Here is a 9,964-nt window from a genome sequence, read left to right on the forward strand (position 1 = left end):
CATGGTTTGGATACAGGCGGCGTACTGAAGGGTTTATGTGGCGTTTCTCCCTCATCCACAAGGACAGAAGGAGTTAAACGACGTATGCAGATTTGGGTCACACTTGTGATTTTGGATGTAATGCAAATAAACTTGATTTTTTTATGCTTCAGCAGAAAAAAAAGGCAACTTTTCTAGCAAAGATGCAGCTAAAAAAAGGCTAATTTTGTTAACTTTTCTATGCTCCAGGGCCCACTTTTACCACACACACACGTGCAAAGTGTTTCACAGCTTGCCGAGACGCGCTCAGGTCTCCGTCTTCACACACCGACTGTTTACTTTTCCTCTTCACACAGACGCGACGAACATCCGTCCAGAAGGAGTCCTCCTCCGTGGAGTCTGACGCCCTTTTAATGTTGCATTTAATATTTGATTCGCATGTCAAATTGTGTTAAAACTGCTTTGCGCCTCCATCGGGTGAAGCTGTTTTCTCAGGCCTCCACTCAGCGAGGACAAGGCCTCCCAGCAGGATGACCCCCCGAGGGGTCGTACCTACATGTTTTTACTTCTGCACTGAGGCCGTGTCGGCGGCATGACCTCCCAGTGAAACAACATCTGCATGTGTTCCAGGTGGAAAACCTCAAAGAGCCATTGTTTACTTATTACAGCTGATAAGGCAAGCTTTTTTTTTTATTCTTGTCCTCTTCCGTTTCGACAAAAATGATAAAAGATCAGAGCTTTTTGTTACTGACGAGATGCTCCGCCATGATTCATCCTCTCCAAACTCAAACGCAGAGTGATTACAGACGGGGACTTCACTCAGACCACAAGGAGAGACTCCACCTTTTGCCTCCTAATCTTTTCCTACAAAGACAGCTGCATCTCCAGGCCTTTATTTTCGCGTCATTCATGCTAGTGAGTGCCTATTTTTGTGCACCCATTGAACAATCATATGCTAAGCTATTCAACAAAGCCTCATATAATGCTCCCGTTGATATATTTTTAAATTATTCTTCTAGTTTTTGTAAGGGAACTTTGTTTAGGCAACAACAGGAAAAGACGGTTCTTTGGTGAACTAAGACCAACGTAAATATATGACAGTGTTGATTTTGGGTTTCTTCTGAGCGAAAGTCTCCATCTTAGACTTCTCCCTAAGTGGATGTCTGTCTTTATTCTTCCTGGTTCACAAATATGTGGATAAGGTACAAATTGACCATGTGAGATACATACAAAGTGCAGTGCATTACCTTTCATAGGTATAGATGTGTTCAGTGAGGCCAAATCAAAAAATAAACATTTCGTATGTTAATTCAGAAAAAACACGAGAAGTGTGAAGCGCTCATGTTAAAGAGACTGTAAAGCCAGCGGAGGTGCAATATACGCAGCTCCAGGTCATATAAACGAGGTATAACAGACTAGTCCTGGCTCGTACTGCCCTGAAGGCGCTGCAGCAAAACAAACGGAGATGGAAGGAATCACTCTCCCTCTCTCGTTACACACACACACACACACACACACACACACACACACACACACACACACACACACACACAACTACAATGGGTGTGACAATAATTAATGATCGATAAGAGTTTGTAGGGAAACAGGTCTTCTGACGAGTCTTTTCCTGAACTTGGGGAACAGAGCTCCAGAAAAAGTCATAAAATGGACAACGAGTCAGGGATTCGTTGGTAATTTCAGTAAAAGTTTATATCTAACTACTTTTAGGACATTTAATCTATGTAAAAGCTTTCTTTTTTATATTTTTCTCAGACATTTTAGTTGAGTAAAAGTATATAGTTACGAGAAATATATCTATAAAATGGTAAGTGTATGAGTATGAGTATGCTATGGAGTAAAATATACTCTGTACACTCTCCTGAAGTGAGATAATTGCACTTCAGATTTGAAACTGAATTTACCAATTGTTTAAAGATAAAATTGAGCACAAATAATCAACTTGTTGAAACCATCTTTCTTTAGTTTTACAGACGAAACAATCCAGCATGCTTGTTGCTTTACCATTTGCACAAGAAGTTGGTTAAAAAGTCAAAATGGCCGCCTGGATTTTTATCCACCACCATAATCTGGTTGGTGCTGGGTTCATCGCTCACGAGGTCACTTTCAAAATCGTTTTAAGTGTTGTTGTTGTAAAGATATAGTTAACACGGCAGATAATGTCCAGAAGCAAACTGTGTACGTATACGACGGCATTTTCTGACCCAAAAAAAGCCTCCAGTGCTCTGGACCGACCGCTTGGGGACTTGTTTTCATTTTAAGGTTTGGTTTTCTCGGTGCAGAGCTGCAGCGTGATGCAGTCAGCGGCGGTTAAGTGGTTCCAGATGCTTTTAAGAATTGAACTCATGTGCGAGGAGAGAACAAAAAGACGTGTCCCTTCCCCTCATGTATCCAAACTATGCTATGTAGTCACCCTGTTGTTTTCTCTCCTGCTTTCACTCACAAAATAAACACTTAGCGAACGTTGTAACCTCGGTTTTGGGGAGGGGCGTCTCTCTTTTTGAAGCTTTAATAATCAGATTGCATGAATGTAGTTTGGAAGAAGAGCGCCATAATCTTTTCTTTAAGTTTACTGCTGTGAATGAAGACCTGCAGCTATGTCCATCGGCATCAACACCAACAACCTCCATCAATTTGACAAATTGTGTGATTTAATGATGGCGTCTTTGTCTCAGCGTGAAGAGAAAGTGCTGAGCGCGAGGGTGGGACCGGGCCGAGTTTAGCGGGGCGGGAGAGGGCGGAGCCCGACACGAGGCCTTCACGCCCACCTCGTGAACTCTCGGGGAGACGCCTCGGGGTGGCTATACTCTTTTTAACTGGGTGCTTCTCGCCCTCCTACTGCACCGAGATGTTTAAGGGGGAAAGCAAAGGATGTGGGAGGAGGGGGATAAAGAACTTCAGCAATGCGCAGGACAGGTAGAGACAGGACACAAATTAAAAGAGAGAGAGGTGGAGATGTGGCAGGCTAAGAGAGAGAGAGAGAAACAGTTGAAGCATTAACTCAAACTTTTAAGTGACTTCTTGTCCGTTTTTTTCTGTTTCTGCTGCAGCAAAAGAGTGGACGAACACGTCACCGGGCCGAAATTACGTTAAACTACACGTCAGTATTTCTATTGCAGATGACACACACAGGGAGAGCAGACTGCTTCAGGTCGATGGTGTCTCGTGAGCGGCCGAGCTCCAGGAAAAAAAAACTGTTTGCGAGAGGAATGCATGGCTGTTGAGTGTCTTGACATGTTGAGGGAGAGGCAGGTTTACATCCTCCATACTCTCGGGGATGAATATGTATATGATCTCTCTGCAAGCAAACCAACAACATGGGAATGAGTCACTTTTTACTCTCAAAATTGTAGGTTTTTCAAGAAATGATTAAAAAAAAAAAAGGAGGCGGGGATCCTGATTGGGAATGTTGTCGCAAAGCCTCACAAAAAACCATCCAGGTGGCAGCTTTAGTGCAGTCATTAGAGTCAGTTAAGTGGTTTGAGGGGACAGGAAGCTGTGGATGCTGTCTTTAATGAGGCCGCTGTCATTATCAGGTCAAGTATAACCACGAAATAAGTAATGAAAAAGTCCAACGTGTGTGGCGGGAGTTGCCCACTCGATACCTCGACCTCTCCTCTGACACCCAAGCCCGGCCGCTCTCATGTTGCTGTATTTTAACAGTATGTCCAGTCTGTTAAATAATTTTTTGAATCTGCAGATTATATTCTGCCTTCAAAATCTTTTCCTGAAGGAGACATTGCGCTTGAACTGAGACTCACATCTGTTTCAAATGAACTCAGATATTTGGTGCTCTGCAGAGATGATTCACTTTTGCCTCACAAAGAGTGTTTCCTTTATTAAAGAAAGCCACAATCCCCATGCAAAGAGCATATTTAATATTAGAAAGAAGGTCAGCTCTTCATTTCGGACTCTTTGTCTTCACATGCATTTTTAAAAAAGCTTAAATCCAACGAAAACTGGAGTTTTAAGAGTGTAACGGGAGCAACATTAAGGTAGGTTCGTGGCGTCTGAGTGCATCTTCATCCACCATCATCCTGCAAGCTCATATTTTGTCTGATTGGGCTTCTCCTCCCGCCCCTTACCCCCCCTTCTGTGGTCGGTTCTTACTTCTCTTTTTTGTCTCGACACAGTTTTTGTTCCTCCTCTTTGCATCACCGCCAAGTATACTCCCTTTGTGGATGTGGCAGGCCTGGGAAATGAAAAGTTGAGGCTTCATGAGCGCCTCCTCTTCGCTTTCTTTTTTTCTTTCATTCTTTTGCTTGCAAACGTGGACAGAAAGTTAAAAAAAAAAGAGAAAAGAAGATAATTTGGGAAGCCAACATTGACACAGAATGTCAGGTTCAACAAATGGGATTTTTTTGGGGAGAAAAGGGGATGATTTGGTGCTTTATAACCTAAACGTCATCTCACTGTTTGACTCTCAGGGGCCACAAGTAAAAGATGATACTTAAAAAAGATAAATATATATATTTTCCATCTCTAGCGGAAATCAGGAGCATGCAGGAAAAGGAGCAAAAGGTTTATGGCTTAAAACTTTAACCTGGCTGCTAATAAATGACAGAGCAAAAAGTGCGTTTCAGAGCCAGCGAGCGAGCGCTCTGTGAGTTTCCATGATGTGATGTGGAGGGAGAGAGCAACCAGACATCTTGCCTTTCATTCCAAAGCACAGCTGAACACAAACCAGGGAGGGACAAGACTAATCTAAATATGGGCAACCGGCTGGAGCCAATCAGAGCCTGAGCGTCCATTATCCCCCCACCTCACCCTAAATCCTCTACCAGAGCTTATTGTAGTTAAACATGTGACGTGGAGACCTCAAAACCTGCTGTGTCTACTTACCATCTCCAACCCGTTTGGCTCAGGGTGTCTGTTCTTCTCTTCTGTATATCATGCATGGTATTTCCCTTTGTGCTACAGTATACACAACAATGTGTGCAGATACCTCAGCATCCAGACACCGGTAACATCTAGAAACCTCGCTATGAAATAGTTTATTCACTTTTGCATCAACTAAAATCTCGGTCTGGTTAATTAGCAATATTTCACGGACTCCACGTCACTTTTCGTACAACTTGACAGCCGTCAGTCAGATTTATCAGAAGAAAACAGACCCCAAATTTTGCATTAAAGCCAAAACTTTTGACACCGGGGCGCTCCGTCTGAGCCGTGACGTGGACGCTCAACCCAGATTGTGCACTTTCATGTGGGGCGGTCCGAGCAGAGCCAGATCTTGGTTAAATTCTTGCAGCGTGCATCTCGGCTTTAAGGTGTTGTCCAGCTGAAATCGGGGCGCCCCTCCCCCGAGTGGGAACAGCTGCCAGAAGGCGTTTAAACTTTCACATGCTGAAAAATCTAGTCAGTTGTGAGGATCCTGAGCTGCTTTTTTCACTTCTAACTGTCAAGTGATTGAGGATGCAGTCGCATCAGCGTCTCATGAAGCTTAATTACCATCTCTGCGGTGCACATATGGAGGTTTCCTGCAGGCAGGGAGGTCACAGTTTACACGGTTCATGGCTTGACTGTAAGGGTGGTACTCTTACCCCGCTACCCGCCGTATGCTACCCGTTAGCCGGAGGGGGAGGCAGGCTGCTTTATGGAGCCCTGCCACCCAGGAGCCTCATCTTGCGTTAGCTCAATCTGCTGAGTAACCAGCAAAAAAGTCCAACGGCAAAACATCCAGCACTTCAGTACTGAAGTAATAAAGACCCTAAACATTACAGAGTGGGATTTTAACCAGTATTTTGAGTAATCAATTGGTTGTTTGGTCTATCAAATATCAGAAAATAGTGGTGAAAAAAAACATCTTTGTCTGACCGAAAGTCCTAAACCCCAAAATATTTAACTGTACTGTAAGCTCAGTTGACTCTTGACCGTCTTTTAACAAACACTAACTATTTCTGCATTCATATGTTGGCACAGAAACATTTTTTCCATCTATGGTTTCTCATTTTTTGTATATTGTTTAGACCCGAATGTTTCATCTTTTTATCTCCACACAATAACTACAAATCTCATAAATGATGATGGTCGCACTTCTGCCAGCCTGGTTTATTTTTTCAATGAACATTGGTTAAAATGAGTATTTGAGACTCGTTTCAACCCCTCGGCTACAACTCGTTTAGCATCTTTCAGCTCATCGTTTTGGTTCTCTGGCTTTACAGGACAGTAGCGCCAGAAAACCAGAAAGGTTCAGTCTGAACAGCTGTTTGCAATGAAGAAGCTCTGAAAAACACCTGAACGCTACCCGCCCAGCACTAAAAGGCTGATGAGCTAAATGAGCAACTAGCTTGTTAACATAGTGGAGCATTTAGCATCTTAAGAGCCAGATATTTACCATGGGAAAATGGTGGAGACCAAAGCAGAGCTGAAAGGAGAATGAATATTGGACTTTTATTCATCAGGTGGACAGTAAGTAAGCAACTGTTTACATCATAGATCCGGTATAAGAATAGTTGTGCAGTAACAACAAGGTCAGACTTTTCCATATACATTTTCCATGATCATAAAAACGTGAATCTAGCCCTATTTAGCACTCAATGTCCCCTACTGTACATTTTGCAAGGGCCCAAAACTGGTTTCAGGCTCCCAATTAAATAACAGAAGCACCTAAAGGCGCTGTAAAACACCCAGGGGTGCCGAAACGCCGCCAAGGAAGAGCCTCTTGATCTTTTCTTTTACTAAATAATGAGGGCAGCAAAAGGGACCACGAGGGACCTCGCATATGAATCTCAACTTACTCTAATAAACGTTAGCATAAAAGCGTCTTTTTTTCCCTTCACACAAACAGAAGTTTGGCTTTGATGTGGCGTTACGACGGCAGAGGTTCCCAAATACATTTTTACGATAAAAGATAACAGATGTGACCTGTTCGAAAGATGCAGAGGCAACAATACTTTCATAAAACTATGTACAACCCACCTTGAATATTGTAGTCAGTCTTCACTGAGGAGGATTTCCAGCAAGACACTTGTTTTTGTCTGAATATCGATCGCACACATTTGGCTGCTGAAGAGACGATGTTCGCTGCAGCGCCAGCATCCAAAACCATCTGGTTTTGTCGCTCTCATCTAATAAACACATATAACTAGGATGTGACTGGAAAATAAATTAGCCTGAGGGCAGTTTAGAGGGGCAGCGCTTGAAGAATTTTTATGGGGGATTTCTATACCTGCGTTAGAGACTCACAAGGCTAGTTGGTGAAGAGCTAACTACTAAGACGCTATCCAAATGGGAACAATGCAAGTACTATAGTCAGTTACAGCTGTAAGCTAGCAAGCTATGCTAGCTAACAGTTTCGAATTGGTACCATTGACCAAAAATTCGCAGACTTGCTTTACGTCACATTCACTTCACTCTGGTTTAGGGAAAGGTCATGGTTTGGGTTAAAATAAGTGTGTTTGTTAGTTAACGTGAAATAAGTTACCGGTAATGTGCTGAGTCTTGTTTTCACACGGGACATGAACACCAGTCTTCTGGGTGAAAGTGCCGCGGTTATGGAGCTGGATTACAGTGACTATCGGGATTTATTGACTTGACCAAAAGTCAATGTCAACAGTTCGCTTCCTATTTTAGGGTTTTGTCATTCAACATATGAGTAAACATCTTTATAGGGACTAAAGTTTGTAGTACAGTAAACTGCCTCCAGACAAGCGCTTGTTGCCCAAAGAGCTGAGCTTTTATAAAAAATGTGAACGCTACTGTGGACTGAAACTCCAGCGCTCACAAAATGGCTGCAATTAAACTCCTCCCAGGTTGTCTACATTTATACTGTCATTCAAATGCTAGTTTAAATAAATAACGGCCACATCAGACAGACGATGCAGTGCAGTCGCTGTGTCCCTTTCCCTCCACCGCTCTATGCCATCTTCCTCCTGACTCTTTGTCTATCTCTGTCTTACCTCCCCCCTCTTGACTCATCCAGGCAGAAGACCAGGAATAATAGGAGACAGGAAAGAAAACTCCACAGCAGCTCAGTGCGTGGGGCCAAGAACCAAACCCAGTGTCCTTTTTCTTTTTTTCATTCCTTCGCCATTCTGTAACCCTCTAATTTAGCACTTATTTTAGGACCAGGGTTTACTGAGCACAAGTCTACCGTCCAAAGCCAAAAGCCTGGGACTCAGTCACTGAGATATTCACTCCGCTCATCCAAACATAATGCTCTTTATTTCAAGTCAATCTGAGGGTTATAGACAGAATACATAGAACATAGGATTTCACTACCTGAGAAGCAGACAATGTCAGAAAACAGGTGCCAAAGAGGTGTTTTTTGCTCTTCAAATGGCTTTTTAACAGCTGCAGTTAAATGCAGAATTTCAAGAGACAACACAGCCTGGAGAATCTAAGGTTTCAAAGCTACCCAGGTGTCCGTGCAACATAACTGTTTGTGCAGGTGCATAGAACGGAGGGGCAAAAAAAATTATAGTTCTTGGTTTTTAATGACAGCGCAGGTCTCCAGTGGGGATCACCCCATGAGTTACTGTCACTGAGGATGAATCATGGGAGGAAGCATTATGTTAGCAAAGCAACACATTAGAACCTTACGTTGACTATGGCAGCAAGATGACTTTTTTGGGTCTGCTTTTGATATTGAATCATCAAATGAACATAACTAGTACCTGGATTTTTTCCCCAGATGTTGGAAAAAATATTTTTGGCTTTTTGTGAAATGTCTTAACTATTGAATTTGTCCCATTACTTGAGTTTGACAACACACCTACAAAACCAACAGCTTCAGCCGCACTGATTTGCGCTCCAATTATCGAATGTTAGCATGCTAACATGCTAAGCTAAGATTGTGAGCATGGCTGCTTAACATCAGCACATTGTGGATATGTTAGCATGCTAACAGTAGCAGCAAGCAAAAGCACGCTTCCATGGCCCTCTTGCCCTGCACAAACAAAACACACCCCTCAAACGCACCACCGCCATACTTCCTCTCACATCTGAAAGCTGTTAGCCCTGCATTTTCAGGGTGACACAGGAGGCAAGCATAAATCTTAACTCCTCCTCCTCCACCAGCAGCAGCGGTGGTTGCATGTGGAACATGTGGCTGGCACCAGGATACCTCGTCATGCATGGACTTTCTTCTCCTAAGGCCTGCATGATAGAATCTCAACATGGCAAACAATGCATGCCGTGTCAGAAAGACACTAATTACACAATAACAGTGAGCCGAGGACACCGACATTTTGAGTTGAACTATAGGTGAGAGGGGAATAACTTAAACTGACAACACTGCTCAAGCATGACCTACATATCATCTCTGCAGCTCATTTATTCAGCAAGTTGTCTATTTGTTAGTCATATTTGAAAGATTACTCAACTTTTCTGAAGAGAAACCAAGTACAGCTTTCTCTCTTCGAACTATGTTTCTTAATTTCCTTTGCTGTAAAACACAGTGGGACCCTGCAACAAGATAGGCCAGGATGACTTTTACTACTGCAAGCAATTACACACCATCGAAAAAAAAAAAGGCACGGCAAAAAGGAAGGAAAACCAACTATCAGCGTGTCTGATCAGAATATGTTTACTTGACCAAAAGAAATGGCATTCCCGAAGCCTGGGCCATCAACAAAGCTTCACCATATGAGCATTATCAGTTTTTGATGGAGATTTCCGAGGACAAGGAAGAAGACGGCAACTGTTTGTTTACTCAAAGATCTCTGTGCAAAGCGAGGAGAAACTCAAAAGGAATGGAGGGGGGAAAGCATTTAACGTGGCAACATTACTCACATCCTCCCTGTGAAAATAAAAGGAGAGAGAAGCGTCAGAAGACGACAGTGGCTGTGGCCATTTAAATGGCTCAAATCGTATACACTCCCTGTGCTAAACGGCGGGTTAAGAGAAGTCCTCTTGCCCATCCTGGATGTACGGGGAGGGAGAACAGACCACACTGCATTCTTCTGCATTGAGGTCACTTTTTTTTTCTCTTCTCAACTGTTCAAAAGTACACCCGGACTGCAAG

This window comes from Clinocottus analis, unplaced genomic scaffold (genome assembly GCF_023055335.1).
Source record: "Clinocottus analis isolate CAN_PGR_092001 unplaced genomic scaffold, fCliAna1.0.p SCAF_19, whole genome shotgun sequence".
Lineage (NCBI taxonomy): Eukaryota > Metazoa > Chordata > Actinopteri > Perciformes > Cottidae > Clinocottus > Clinocottus analis.